This window comes from Papaver somniferum, chromosome 4, assembly GCF_003573695.1.
Source record: "Papaver somniferum cultivar HN1 chromosome 4, ASM357369v1, whole genome shotgun sequence".
NCBI lineage: Eukaryota > Viridiplantae > Streptophyta > Magnoliopsida > Ranunculales > Papaveraceae > Papaver > Papaver somniferum.
The window spans coordinates 110,325,730-110,337,155 of NC_039361.1; the positions used below are offsets into that span (position 1 = coordinate 110,325,730).

The following is an 11,426-nucleotide window of genomic DNA, read 5'->3' on the forward strand; positions in this document are numbered from 1 at the left end:
CGCCTGAAGATTTCCGACCGTGAATTTCATAGTGGGAATGATCCAAAGAATGGGTCTCCCCGTAGTTTTCACATTAATTTACCCGGTACGTTATTATTACCCGGTAACGCGTCAGGAATCAGAAATCGTATAAGTTAGGAAAACATTCGTACTTACAATTTTCTTCATCAAGAAACTCCAAGTAATTATTTGGGCTTCTTTCTTTTGTTTGTGCTGAGATGCATGGCGGGTGGAAGTAAAAACAAAGTAGATGATGTTCATGAAAATAGTAAAAGATTTGAGGGTGATCATTCAACAATGGAGGAGATACATAAAGTTTGTTTACCACCAAATAAAACTACATTCCAATCTATCAAACATAACTTTTCAGATGTTTTTCCCTGATGATCCTCTTCACAAGTTTAAGAATCAAAAACCTTTTAAGAAATTTCTTCTAGGGCTTCAATATATCTTTCCTATACTTCAATGGGGTTCTGAGTATAGCTTCAAACCTCTTAAATCTGATGTTATCTCTGACCATTGCTAGTTTGGCTATTCCTCAGGTATGCCAAAACTTCCCATTCTCTAAACCCCCCATATTATCTTAAGATTTATGGTTTCAAACTTAGCAACGGTGAGACCAGAGATAACATCAGATTTAAGAAGTTTGAAACAATAATCAGACCGGGAATACTATAACCAGCAACACAAGGAAGTAACAAGTAGCATGCTTGCTTCTTCATATTATCTCTTGTTAATGGATGATGTAAATGCGAATACAAAGTTGTGTGAATATATGTAGTTTGATTGGGCAAGAAATCACTTACTCCCACTTAAACTGATTTAGGTGGAAAAGGCAAAAAGAGAGTGTTTAAAAAGAAGAGGCAAAAAGATAGTTCACAACCTACTTACTCCCACCTCAACTGATTTATTAGTACTTAACTTAATGCATGATGACTATAATTTAACCAATTCCGTTCAACATTTCGATGACTTCGATTTATGATCAACTTGGGTCATGTTTAGGAAAAGTACTTACGTGGTGATCTTTCACGCGGCCATTGGATTTTCCTAAGAAACGAAAAAATGTCTCGAAAATAGGATATTTTGTTTCATATACAGTATGCTGTTCTTTCTTTTTGTAAAAAGAGTCTTACTTATTGTTTATGTAATGTGGTAGCGGTACTTTTGTAATGTGCACGAAGCTATCTGTAACTAGAAGACGATGTTTTTTGATCCTCCTTAGCGTTGTTCTCTTTGGGTTTCTTGTTGTGTTTTCCCGTTTGCTTGGTGGCTTAGCTGCGTCGCAGCCGTGTACTCTTTGCCGTCCTCTTAATATATCTCTTTATTTACCGAGCAAAAAAAAAAAACTTTTGTAGTGTGCCCGTACGTGCACATCAAAATCAATAAGTTCAATTTTTGTAATGTGCCACTTTTCCAATTTCCTATTAATTCCCGTTCCCAATTATCCCATTGTACCACCCAAATAATTCTTAGAATATCCTCCTAAATACTATCTCATAGCTAGAACACCACCCACATCTGGACCATTCACTAACCAAGGCTTGCCTATTTCCCACATTATACCCAAGGCATAGCGGAAACCTTTTTTCTTTAATGGGTTAATACAATGTTTAGCTAGTGGTCCCTAAATACTATTAGCAGTTTTAAGGTTTAGGGATCGAACCCCTACTTCCTCGTAAATGTATGTCTTAAGATGCTTTTTGGTAATTGCCTTCGCAGAATGCTTCTACCTAGTGGAGAGTACTGGAACGCTGTTGCAATGCATGTAAATGGTCGAATATCACTTCTTCATTCTGGCTTTCAACCTCTTCCATTTCCTGCAGAATAACATCACGTTCCTTAGTATGTCGATCCTCGCTAAAGCAAGAATTTTGCAAATATCAACAAAAATATTTAATGCATCGGGAACATTTTTTATCCATAACCTTACCATAACCTTAATCTCTTCTCCCAAATCCCTAGCAGATATCTTCTCAGTTCCTTTAAACATCATATGTTCAAGGAAGTGAGCAGTACCATTAGTTTCATCACACTCATATCTGTACGTGCATCTAGATTTGAATCAGTACTCAGTAGCAATCCTCAAACCATTCTCTAAAGTCGTAACCCTAGCTAGTTTCAGGTGCAGATAATATTTTTGAATGATCAGATATAACTGGATGAGGAGAGTGTATTGAAGAAATCTTTAAGTTTCTTGATTTTGGATTTAGCTTCTTCAGTCAAACGATCATACATCATAACATTGGATGGAGGTGGACTAGTTAATTCTGAGGATGAACCTGATATGATTGCAGGTGATGTTGATAAACATCTGTTAGTAGCTTGAAGAGAAAGGATACTACGTCTTGGTGATGTTGAATCAAGGTTCTGTTTGCTTGGACGACTTAGGTCTGTGAGTCGCAAAGAAGATTGATATGGAACCCCGATTCCCCGTTGAATTCTTTGATCTTTTTGTTGTTGCATGTAATCCTCTTCTTATATGTGTGGGCTTTGTAGTTTGTGGAACGACCATGCCAATGTACGGCCGCTCATAGCTGAGTTCTGCTGGAGTTGAAATTGCAATATGCTTCTCTCAGCCTTCTCAGTCAACTGGCTCCAACTTGAGGGGCTATGACGCATCAGTCGGGCTATGAAGCTCAGTGTTGATTCGAACTTCAAATGTGGTATAACAACTTCTGACTTCAAACTTAGCATGATACATCATCGAAATCGATAAATATGAAGCTCAATGTTGATTCGAACTTCAAATGTGGTATAACGGCATACAAACTGTGAACCAAGAATCTTCGGGAGGGTTCTGACTTCAAACTTAGAAGGATACATCATTGAAATCGATAAATATGAATCTCAGTGTCGATTCGAACTTCAAATATGGTATAACGGCATACAAACTCTAAACTAAGAAGCTCCGGGAGGGTTCTGACTTCAAACTTAGCAGGATACATCATTGAAATCCATAAATATGAAGCTTAATGCCGACTCGAACTTCAAATGTGGTATAACACCATACAAACTCTGAACCAAGAAGCTCTGGGAGGGTTCCGACTTTAAACTTAGCAGGATACATCATTGAAATCGATAAATATGAAGCTTAGTGCCGATTCGAACTTCAAATGTGGTATAACCCCATACAAACTACGAACCAAAAAGATTTGGGAGGGTTATGACTTCAAACATAGCAGGATACATCATCGAAATTGATAAATATGAAGCTTAGTATCGATTCGAACATCAAATGTGGTATAACACCATACAAACTATGAACCAAGAAGCTCTTGGAGGGTTCTGACTTCAAACAGAGCATGATACATCATCGGAATGGATAAATATGAAGCTCAGTGTCGATTCGAACTTCAAATGTGGTATAACGCCATAAAAATTATGAACCAAGAAGCTCTTGGAGGGTTCTAACTTCAAACTGAGCATGTTACATCACCAGAATCGATAAATATGAAGCTCAGTGTCAATTCGAACTTCATATGTGGTATAAATCCATATAAACTATGAACCAAGAAGCTCTAGGAGGGTTCAGACTTCAAACTTGGTAAGAACGATGAATTCATCCATTTACAGGTAAGATTCCTTCGGAATATTCTACGAAACCTTAAACAAACTCTATTATGGCATATTGTATGCATACCCTGGCTCCGAGATCGAAACCTGGCCGTGAATGGACTACTCTAAGTCGGATACTTCGTAAGAACGATGAATACATTCATTTACAGGTAAGATTCTTTCGAAATATTCCCTGAAACCTTAAACAAACCATATTCTGGCATATTGTACGCATACCCCCGAGATTGAAACCTGGCCGTGAGTGGACTATAAGTCGGAAACTTCGTAAGAACGATGGATACATCCATTTACAGGTAAGATTCCTTCGAAATATTCCCTGAAACCTTAAACAAACCATATTCTGGCATATTGTATGCATACCCTGGCTCCAAGACCGAAACCTGGCCGTGAGTGGACTACTATAAGTCGGAAACTTCGTAAGAACGACGAATACATCCATTTACAGGTAAGATTCCTTCGGAGTATTCCCTGAAACCTTAAAAAAACCATATTCTGGCATATTGTACGCATACCCTGGCTCCGAGATCAAAACCTGGCCGTGAATGGACTACTCTAAGTCGGAAACTTCGTAAGAATGATGAATACATCCATTTACAGGTAAGATTCCTTCGGAATATTCCCTAAAACCTTAAACAAACCATATTATGGCATATTGTACGCATACCCTGGCTCCGAGAGCGAAACCTGGCCGTGAATGGTCACCAAGTCATATCTAAATAATGTCATCAAGGAGGGAAAGGCAAGGCTGGCAAGCATGATTGAGAACAGGTCCATACGGCTCTACTCTAATAATGCAAACGAATACAATATGTGGAGTCATGTAGTGTTTGAGCACCCAGTCACATTCGATCACCTCGCAATGGATCCAGCGAAAAAGCAAGAAATTATCGATGCTCTTGTAACGTTTAGTACGGGGAGAGACTACTATCTGAAGATTGGTAAACCATGGAAGAGTGGGTATCTCTTATATGGCCCTCCGGGTACTGGTAAGTCTAGTATGATTGCTGCTATGGCTAAGCTTTTGAATTATGACATTTATGATCTTGAATTAACGGGAGTGACATGCAATACCGAGTTGAAACAGCTTTTACATAATACATCAAATAAGTCTATTACTGTAATAGAGGATGTCTATTGTTCACTCGATCTTACCAACAAACGGGAGAAGAAGAAAAAGGAGGAAGATAAAGAAGAAGAAGAAGAAGAAGAAGAAGAAGAAGAAGAGAAGAAGGAAAACGATCATGGACATGCATGGTATCGTTGATTTACACGTGCTTTTTAACTCCAGATTTGCTGTTTTTTTTTTTAATTTTAATGGTCTAGCTGGATTGCAGGTCCATGATCGTTACAATAATTAAGCTGTAACGTGAAAACAGTTACAATAATAATTTTTAAATAGAATTCCGGTAAACTTAATCCTAGAAGCCACGTGAGAATAGAAAACAATATCAACAGCTCGTCACCGTCTAACACTACCGGAAAAATAGTAATCTACAACTGTAGATTGACAACTCGTAATTTAAAGTCATAAAAGATAGCATGTTTTACAATTTTTTCCAATGAAAAAGTTGTCAAAGTAAAAACCGTCCAACTCTTAGGACCAAAGAGTAGTGACGAGATTTAAAAACCACAACTTTTTGTGTGAAAAGGGTTGCAGAGAGAAGTGACCACTTTTAGATTTTACAACTCATATTTTAAGGGTAGTGAATAACTATATAACAATACGCATAAGGGTTGTTGAAGATAAAAAAACTTTTAGATTTTACAACTCATATCTTAAAGGTAGTAAATAACTATATAACAACAAGCATAAGGGTTGTTGAAGATTAAAAAAGATTGAATTTTAAAAATGTTTTTTAAGAGAATTGAACCCAAGCTTACTGTGTGTTAGTACAAGTCATCAACCATCTTTCCGGCTTCTCAATATTGGTATATTTGTGCTTTTTTTTTCTGATCAATATTCACAACCTATACAAGGGTCGTAAAATGAAAAATTGACTTTGAAAAAAAAAAGAGGCTAAGGTGAATCGAACCTGCACCTCCTCTATCTAAGACTGGGATCCCAACCACCCTTCCACATTTACATGTTTGCTTATATTTTACATTTACTTTTATAAAAAAAGTGATAAGGAAAAAGAATAAATGGATGGTTATGATGTTAAATGGATGGTTATGATGAGAGATTGAAAAGATAAGAACAAAAAGATAAACAGACCTTCTACAACCCCCTTTAAGAGTTGTCGTGGAGTTATAAACACTTCTGCTAAATTTTTCTCATTTTTGCTAAATTTTATTCACTTCTTCTGAAAGATTTCCCACTTCTGCTAAATTTTTCTCACTTCTGCTAAAAATTATTTTGGTCTCCGGTTATGCTAAATTTTTCTCACTTTTGCTAAAAACCATTTTCTCTAACCCCCCACACACACTAAATTCTATAAATTCAGGCCTTTTGAGATTGGGTAGAAATATCCAAAAGAGGGTTTGTTTAAGGTTTCAGAGAATATTTTGATGGAATCTTACATGTAAAGGGTTCATCTTTACAAATTTTTATCATATATCCTGCTAATTTTGGAGTGAGAACCACTTCGGACACTGAGGGTTCCTGATTCGTATGCCCTTGAACCACATTTGAAGCTAGAAATGACACATCAGCTCCACCTTTAAATAGATGGATTCATCGTTTTTACCAAGTTTCCGACTTATAGTAGTCCACTCACGGCCAGGTTTCGATCTCATAGCCAGGGTATGCATACAATATGCCAGAATAGGGTTTGTTTAAGGTTTCAGGGAATATTCCGAAGGAATCTTACCTGTAAATGGATGTATTCATCGTTCTTACGAAGTTTCCGACTTAGAGTAGTCCATTCACGGCCAGGTTTCGCTCTCGGAGCCAGGGTATGCGTACAATATGCCATAATATGGTTTGTTTAAGGTTTTAGGGAATATTCCGAAGGAATCTTACCTGTAAATGGATGTATTCATCATTCTTACGAAGTTTCCGACTTAGAGTAGTCCATTCACGGCCAGGTTTTGATCTCGGAGCCAGGGTATGCGTACAATATGCCAGAATATGGTTTTTTTAAGGTTTCAGGGAATACTCCGAAGGAATCTTACCTGTAAATGGATGTATTCGTCGTTCTTACGAAGTTTCCGACTTATAGTAGTCCACTCACGGCCAGGTTTCGGTCTTGGAGCCAGGGTATGCATACAATATGCCAGAATATGGTTTGTTTAAGGTTTCAGGGAATATTTCGAAGGAATCTTACCTGTAAATGGATGTATCCATCGTTCTTACGAAGTTTCCGACTTATAGTCCACTCACGGCCAGGTTTCAATCTCGGGGGTATGCGTACAATATGCCAGAATATGGTTTGTTTAAGGTTTCAGGGAATATTTCGAAGGAATCTTACCTGTAAATGAATGTATTCATCGTTCTTACGAAGTATCCGACTTAGAGTAGTCCATTCACGGCCAGGTTTCGATCTCGGAGCCAGGGTATGCATACAATATGCCATAATAGAGTTTGTTTAAGGTTTCGTAGAATATTCCGAAGGAATCTTACCTGTAAATGGATGAATTCATCGTTCTTACCAAGTTTGAAGTCTGAACCCTCCTAGAGCTTCTTGGTTCATAGTTTATATGGATTTATACCACATATGAAGTTCGAATTGACACTGAGCTTCATATTTATCGATTCTGGTGATGTAACATGCTCAGTTTGAAGTTAGAACCCTCCAAGAGCTTCTTGGTTCATAATTTTTATGGCGTTATACCACATTTGAAGTTCGAATCGACACTGAGCTTCATATTTATCCATTCCGATGATGTATCATGCTCTGTTTGAAGTCAGAACCCTCCAAGAGCTTCTTGGTTCATAGTTTGTATGGTGTTATACCACATTTGATGTTCGAATCGATACTAAGCTTCATATTTATCAATTTAGATGATGTATCCTGCTATGTTTGAAGTCATAACCCTCCCAAAGCTTTTTGGTTCGTAGTTTGTATGGGGTTATACCACATTTGAAGTTCGAATCGGCACTAAGCTTCATATTTATCGATTTCAATGATGTATCCTGCTAAGTTTAAAGTCGGAACCCTCCCAGAGCTTCTTGGTTCAGAGTTTGTATGGTGTTATACCACATTTGAAGTTCGAGTCGGCATTAAGCTTCATATTTATGGATTTCAATGATGTATCCTGCTAAGTTTGAAGTCAGAACCCTCCCGGAGCTTCTTAGTTTAGAGTTTGTATGCCGTTATACCATATTTGAAGTTCGAATCGACACTGAGATTCATATTTATCGATTTCAATGATGTATCCTTCTAAGTTTGAAGTCAGAACCCTCCCGAAGATTCTTGGTTCACAGTTTGTATGCCGTTATACCACATTTGAAGTTCGAATCAACATTGAGCTTCATATTTATCGATTTCGATGATGTATCATGCTAAGTTTGAAGTCAGAAGTTGTTATACCACATTTGAAGTTCGAATCAACACTGAGCTTCATATTTATCGATTTCGATGATTTATCATGATAAGTTTGAAGTCAGAACCCTCCCGGAGCTTCTTGGCTCATAGTTTGTATGTTGTTATACCACATTTGAAGTTCGAATCAACACCGAGCTTCATATTTATCGATTTTGATGATGTATCCAGCTAAGTTTGAAGTCAGAACCATCCTGAATTTCGTGGTCCATCTCTAGTAATCTTATAACCTGAGTTTATCAGTGTGAACTAAAGATACTTCATGACCTGTATGACTTGTCAAAATTACTTCATGACCTATGCGACTAGTCGAAATTCAAACCGGAAGCACAAAGAGAAAACACAAAAACACAAAGAGAAAGCACAAAAAAACACACCAATTATCAAATTCATTTTTCATTTCCCGATTCATTCTTATACATTTTTTGGATTCTTTATATCAGAATGTCGATAACAATGTCCTATATTTATTAATTTTTCTTGGATTTTTTTTCATGTCGAAGGTTGATAATTAAACCGAAATCATGAGTTCATATTAACACAAAGAGAAAGCACAAGAAAACACACTTGCCTTAATCCGTATGACACTCTTAACTTAAATTTATACCGTCCAAATATTTTCATAATCCGTATGACCCCATCCTACCACATCTTATCCGTTCAAATTCTTTTAGATAAAACGATTTTTTTTCTCTCACTTATCTTCGTTCACTCACTTTTCTAATCTTCCCCTCCCTCAGGAAAAAAAAACCCTAACTCAAGTTGGGCCTCCCTCAGAAAAAAAAAAACCCTCACTCAAGATTTGTTTAACCAGTGATTTAACAAAGGAATCAGTTTCAGTATGAAGCAAATCAGAAATCCTACATCTGAAGAAACAAAACCAAATCTTGGATTTTTATGTAAGAAAAACCCTAACTCTTTGATTTTATTTCGATTTTTGCATGTTTCGGTTTAGATTTCGTTTGTTTTTCTGTTTGTTTGTGTTGTTTTAGTCTTGATTTTGTTAATGTAGTGAATGTGTTTGTTTATTTGCTAACTTTTTTTGGACTGTTTTTCACTGATTTTGGTCTTGTTTTTATACTCGGAATTTCTGTTAGGAGAAATGATTTTTCGTCAAATCTGAGTATGTTTTTGCTTATTTTACCCTGATTTTCACATTGTAGTTTACCGGTAAGCATGATTTTGGTTTTATCTTGTTTGTTCTTAGTTTGTTTAGTGTTGTTACATGGAATTTTTCTGGATGGAGTTGGTTTTTCACCAAATCTGAGTATGTTTGCCTTATTTGCCTGATTTTCTCACTGTGTAAGTAAGATTTTGGCGATTTTGAGTGTGTTTTAGTCTTTTACATGGGAGATTGTTGTTCGGAAGTTGATTATTCTTCAAATCTGAGCTTGTAGTAGTTTGTGTTTACTAATTTGTACATTGTATAGTATGATTTAGTTGTCTTGATTATGTTGATGCTGAGTATGTTGAGTATGCTTACTTGATTTGTTGTACTAGAAATGATTTTTACTCTTGATGTTGTTTATGTACTCTAATTTGTATACAAATTTGTTCACATGGTGATGGATGATATGTTTTGTTGGAGGATTTTGTTAGTTTGGGGTAATTTTGTTGGGTGTTTGAAGTGAATTGAATGTTTTAGGATTATATGAGTGATATAGTTTCCTGTATTGTCTTTGTTAAGTATGTGATCTGTACTCAATTGGTTAATTATGAAATCTGTACACAATTGGTTTATGAAGACTACCTGTTTGGTGTTTTCATTTTCTTTGTCAGTATGATTACGTTCCTGATCTCTGCTAATACTGATTATTCTGCATGGAAATGTTTTCTTTGAAGTTGATTTTTCTTTTAACCTGCATATGTTGTATATTCCGACTAGATCAGGCAGTAGTATTATACTGCATTGGCGAAAAACTTGTATATCTTGAGGATTTTGTTAGTATCCCCACTGATATTTATCTTGTTCAGGAACTTGGTGTTACTTCATTTGCATCACTCTGTAGTTATTTTTGATACATTTTTTTATATGTCACATTAGATGTTTGAAACAATACAGAGAGCTGAAAGTTGGGAGCTTGCATCACTCTGTAGTTGGGAACACCATGGATTTATAACAGTGATGATCATTAGATTGGTGACGTGCTTTAGACTTGATTGACTTAATTTCGAGAAACTTCAATATATTAGTAAACTAGTGGCTTATTTTGTGTGTTTTTTTTCTGCTTGTACAATTATCATATGCTCAGATTGATCATCTGTAATTCTACTTATACATGTTGCTTTGGGGGGAAATAGAAATAATCCACTGAATAAGTCAATGGCATCAAAAGCAATGTGATAAATGCACGTATAGCTTGTTTATCATTCAGTAGTTCGCTGATTACTTATCTGCTTTGTTGGCTAAACCTTGTTGGTAGTCTCTAACCTTTTCTCATGCTATTTATGTTGATCTAGGGCAATGCAGGGAGCTGGACAAGAGAGGAAGAAACCGCACTGAAAGAAGGTGTCCAGAAGCACGGTAAAGGCAATCTCAGCACTTTCTCAAAGAGCTTAATATGACTATGGAGATGTTCTATGGACTTCCTAGACAGGTGCGGGACCAACTTGTAGAGACTCAGCGCAATGCTGAGACCTTCTTTAATATGTTGATTCAGAAAGAAAGGTTGCTCGTAGCTCTCTATTTGAGACTAATAGTGTCAGATAAAATCAACTTAGGGATAGCTGGGAAGATGGCAATCCTGGTTCATGGGGGTCAAGCCTGCAATATCAGGTAAAAAATTGGCTTATCCTGCATCTTTGTTGCCCGACTAATATTTGGAATACTCTTCGCATTAACTCATCTTTATTTTATAATCTCTCAGCCTGGAACTCCTCCTGCACAAATCTTACGAAAGCACCAACCATAGGGGATTTGGAGAGGCACTTTGATGCATATGGGAAGATCTTGAATATTTTTTTTAGTGTTATTAGATTACTATCTTTTGTAAATAGTGATTATAATTGGAAATCTAATATTGTTTTCAAATACATGGTTATTAAAGTATTACAGATTTAATTTTGTATTTAAATTCTCAAAAAAAAAAAAAAATTCAAATCGAATATGTACCACAACTCAGGATTAGAGTTGTCAAGGAAATGACATACAACTCTTCCCATAGTTGTCAAAGAAGTGATATACAGCTCAAACCACAGTTGTCCAATAAATGACATACAACTCTAATCATAGTTGTCAAGGAATTCCCATACAACTTAAACCAAAGTTGTCAAAGAAATGACATACAACTCTTCCCAAAGTCGTCAAGGAATTCACATACAAATCTAACCATGGTTGTAAACTAAATTTCTACAACCCCAACA

At 36.4% G+C, this 11,426-nt stretch overlaps 1 long non-coding RNA gene across 1 annotated transcript; it reads left to right on the top strand.

The window, feature by feature from the left end:
• The first annotated feature begins 8,789 nt into the window (after positions 1–8,789).
• Positions 8,790–11,131, top strand: LOC113274188. Its single transcript, XR_003322851.1, has 3 exons — positions 8,790–8,962; positions 10,524–10,839; positions 10,931–11,131. It is a non-coding gene; the product is annotated as an uncharacterized LOC113274188 (long non-coding RNA).
• Positions 11,132–11,426: the final 295 nt, after the last annotated feature.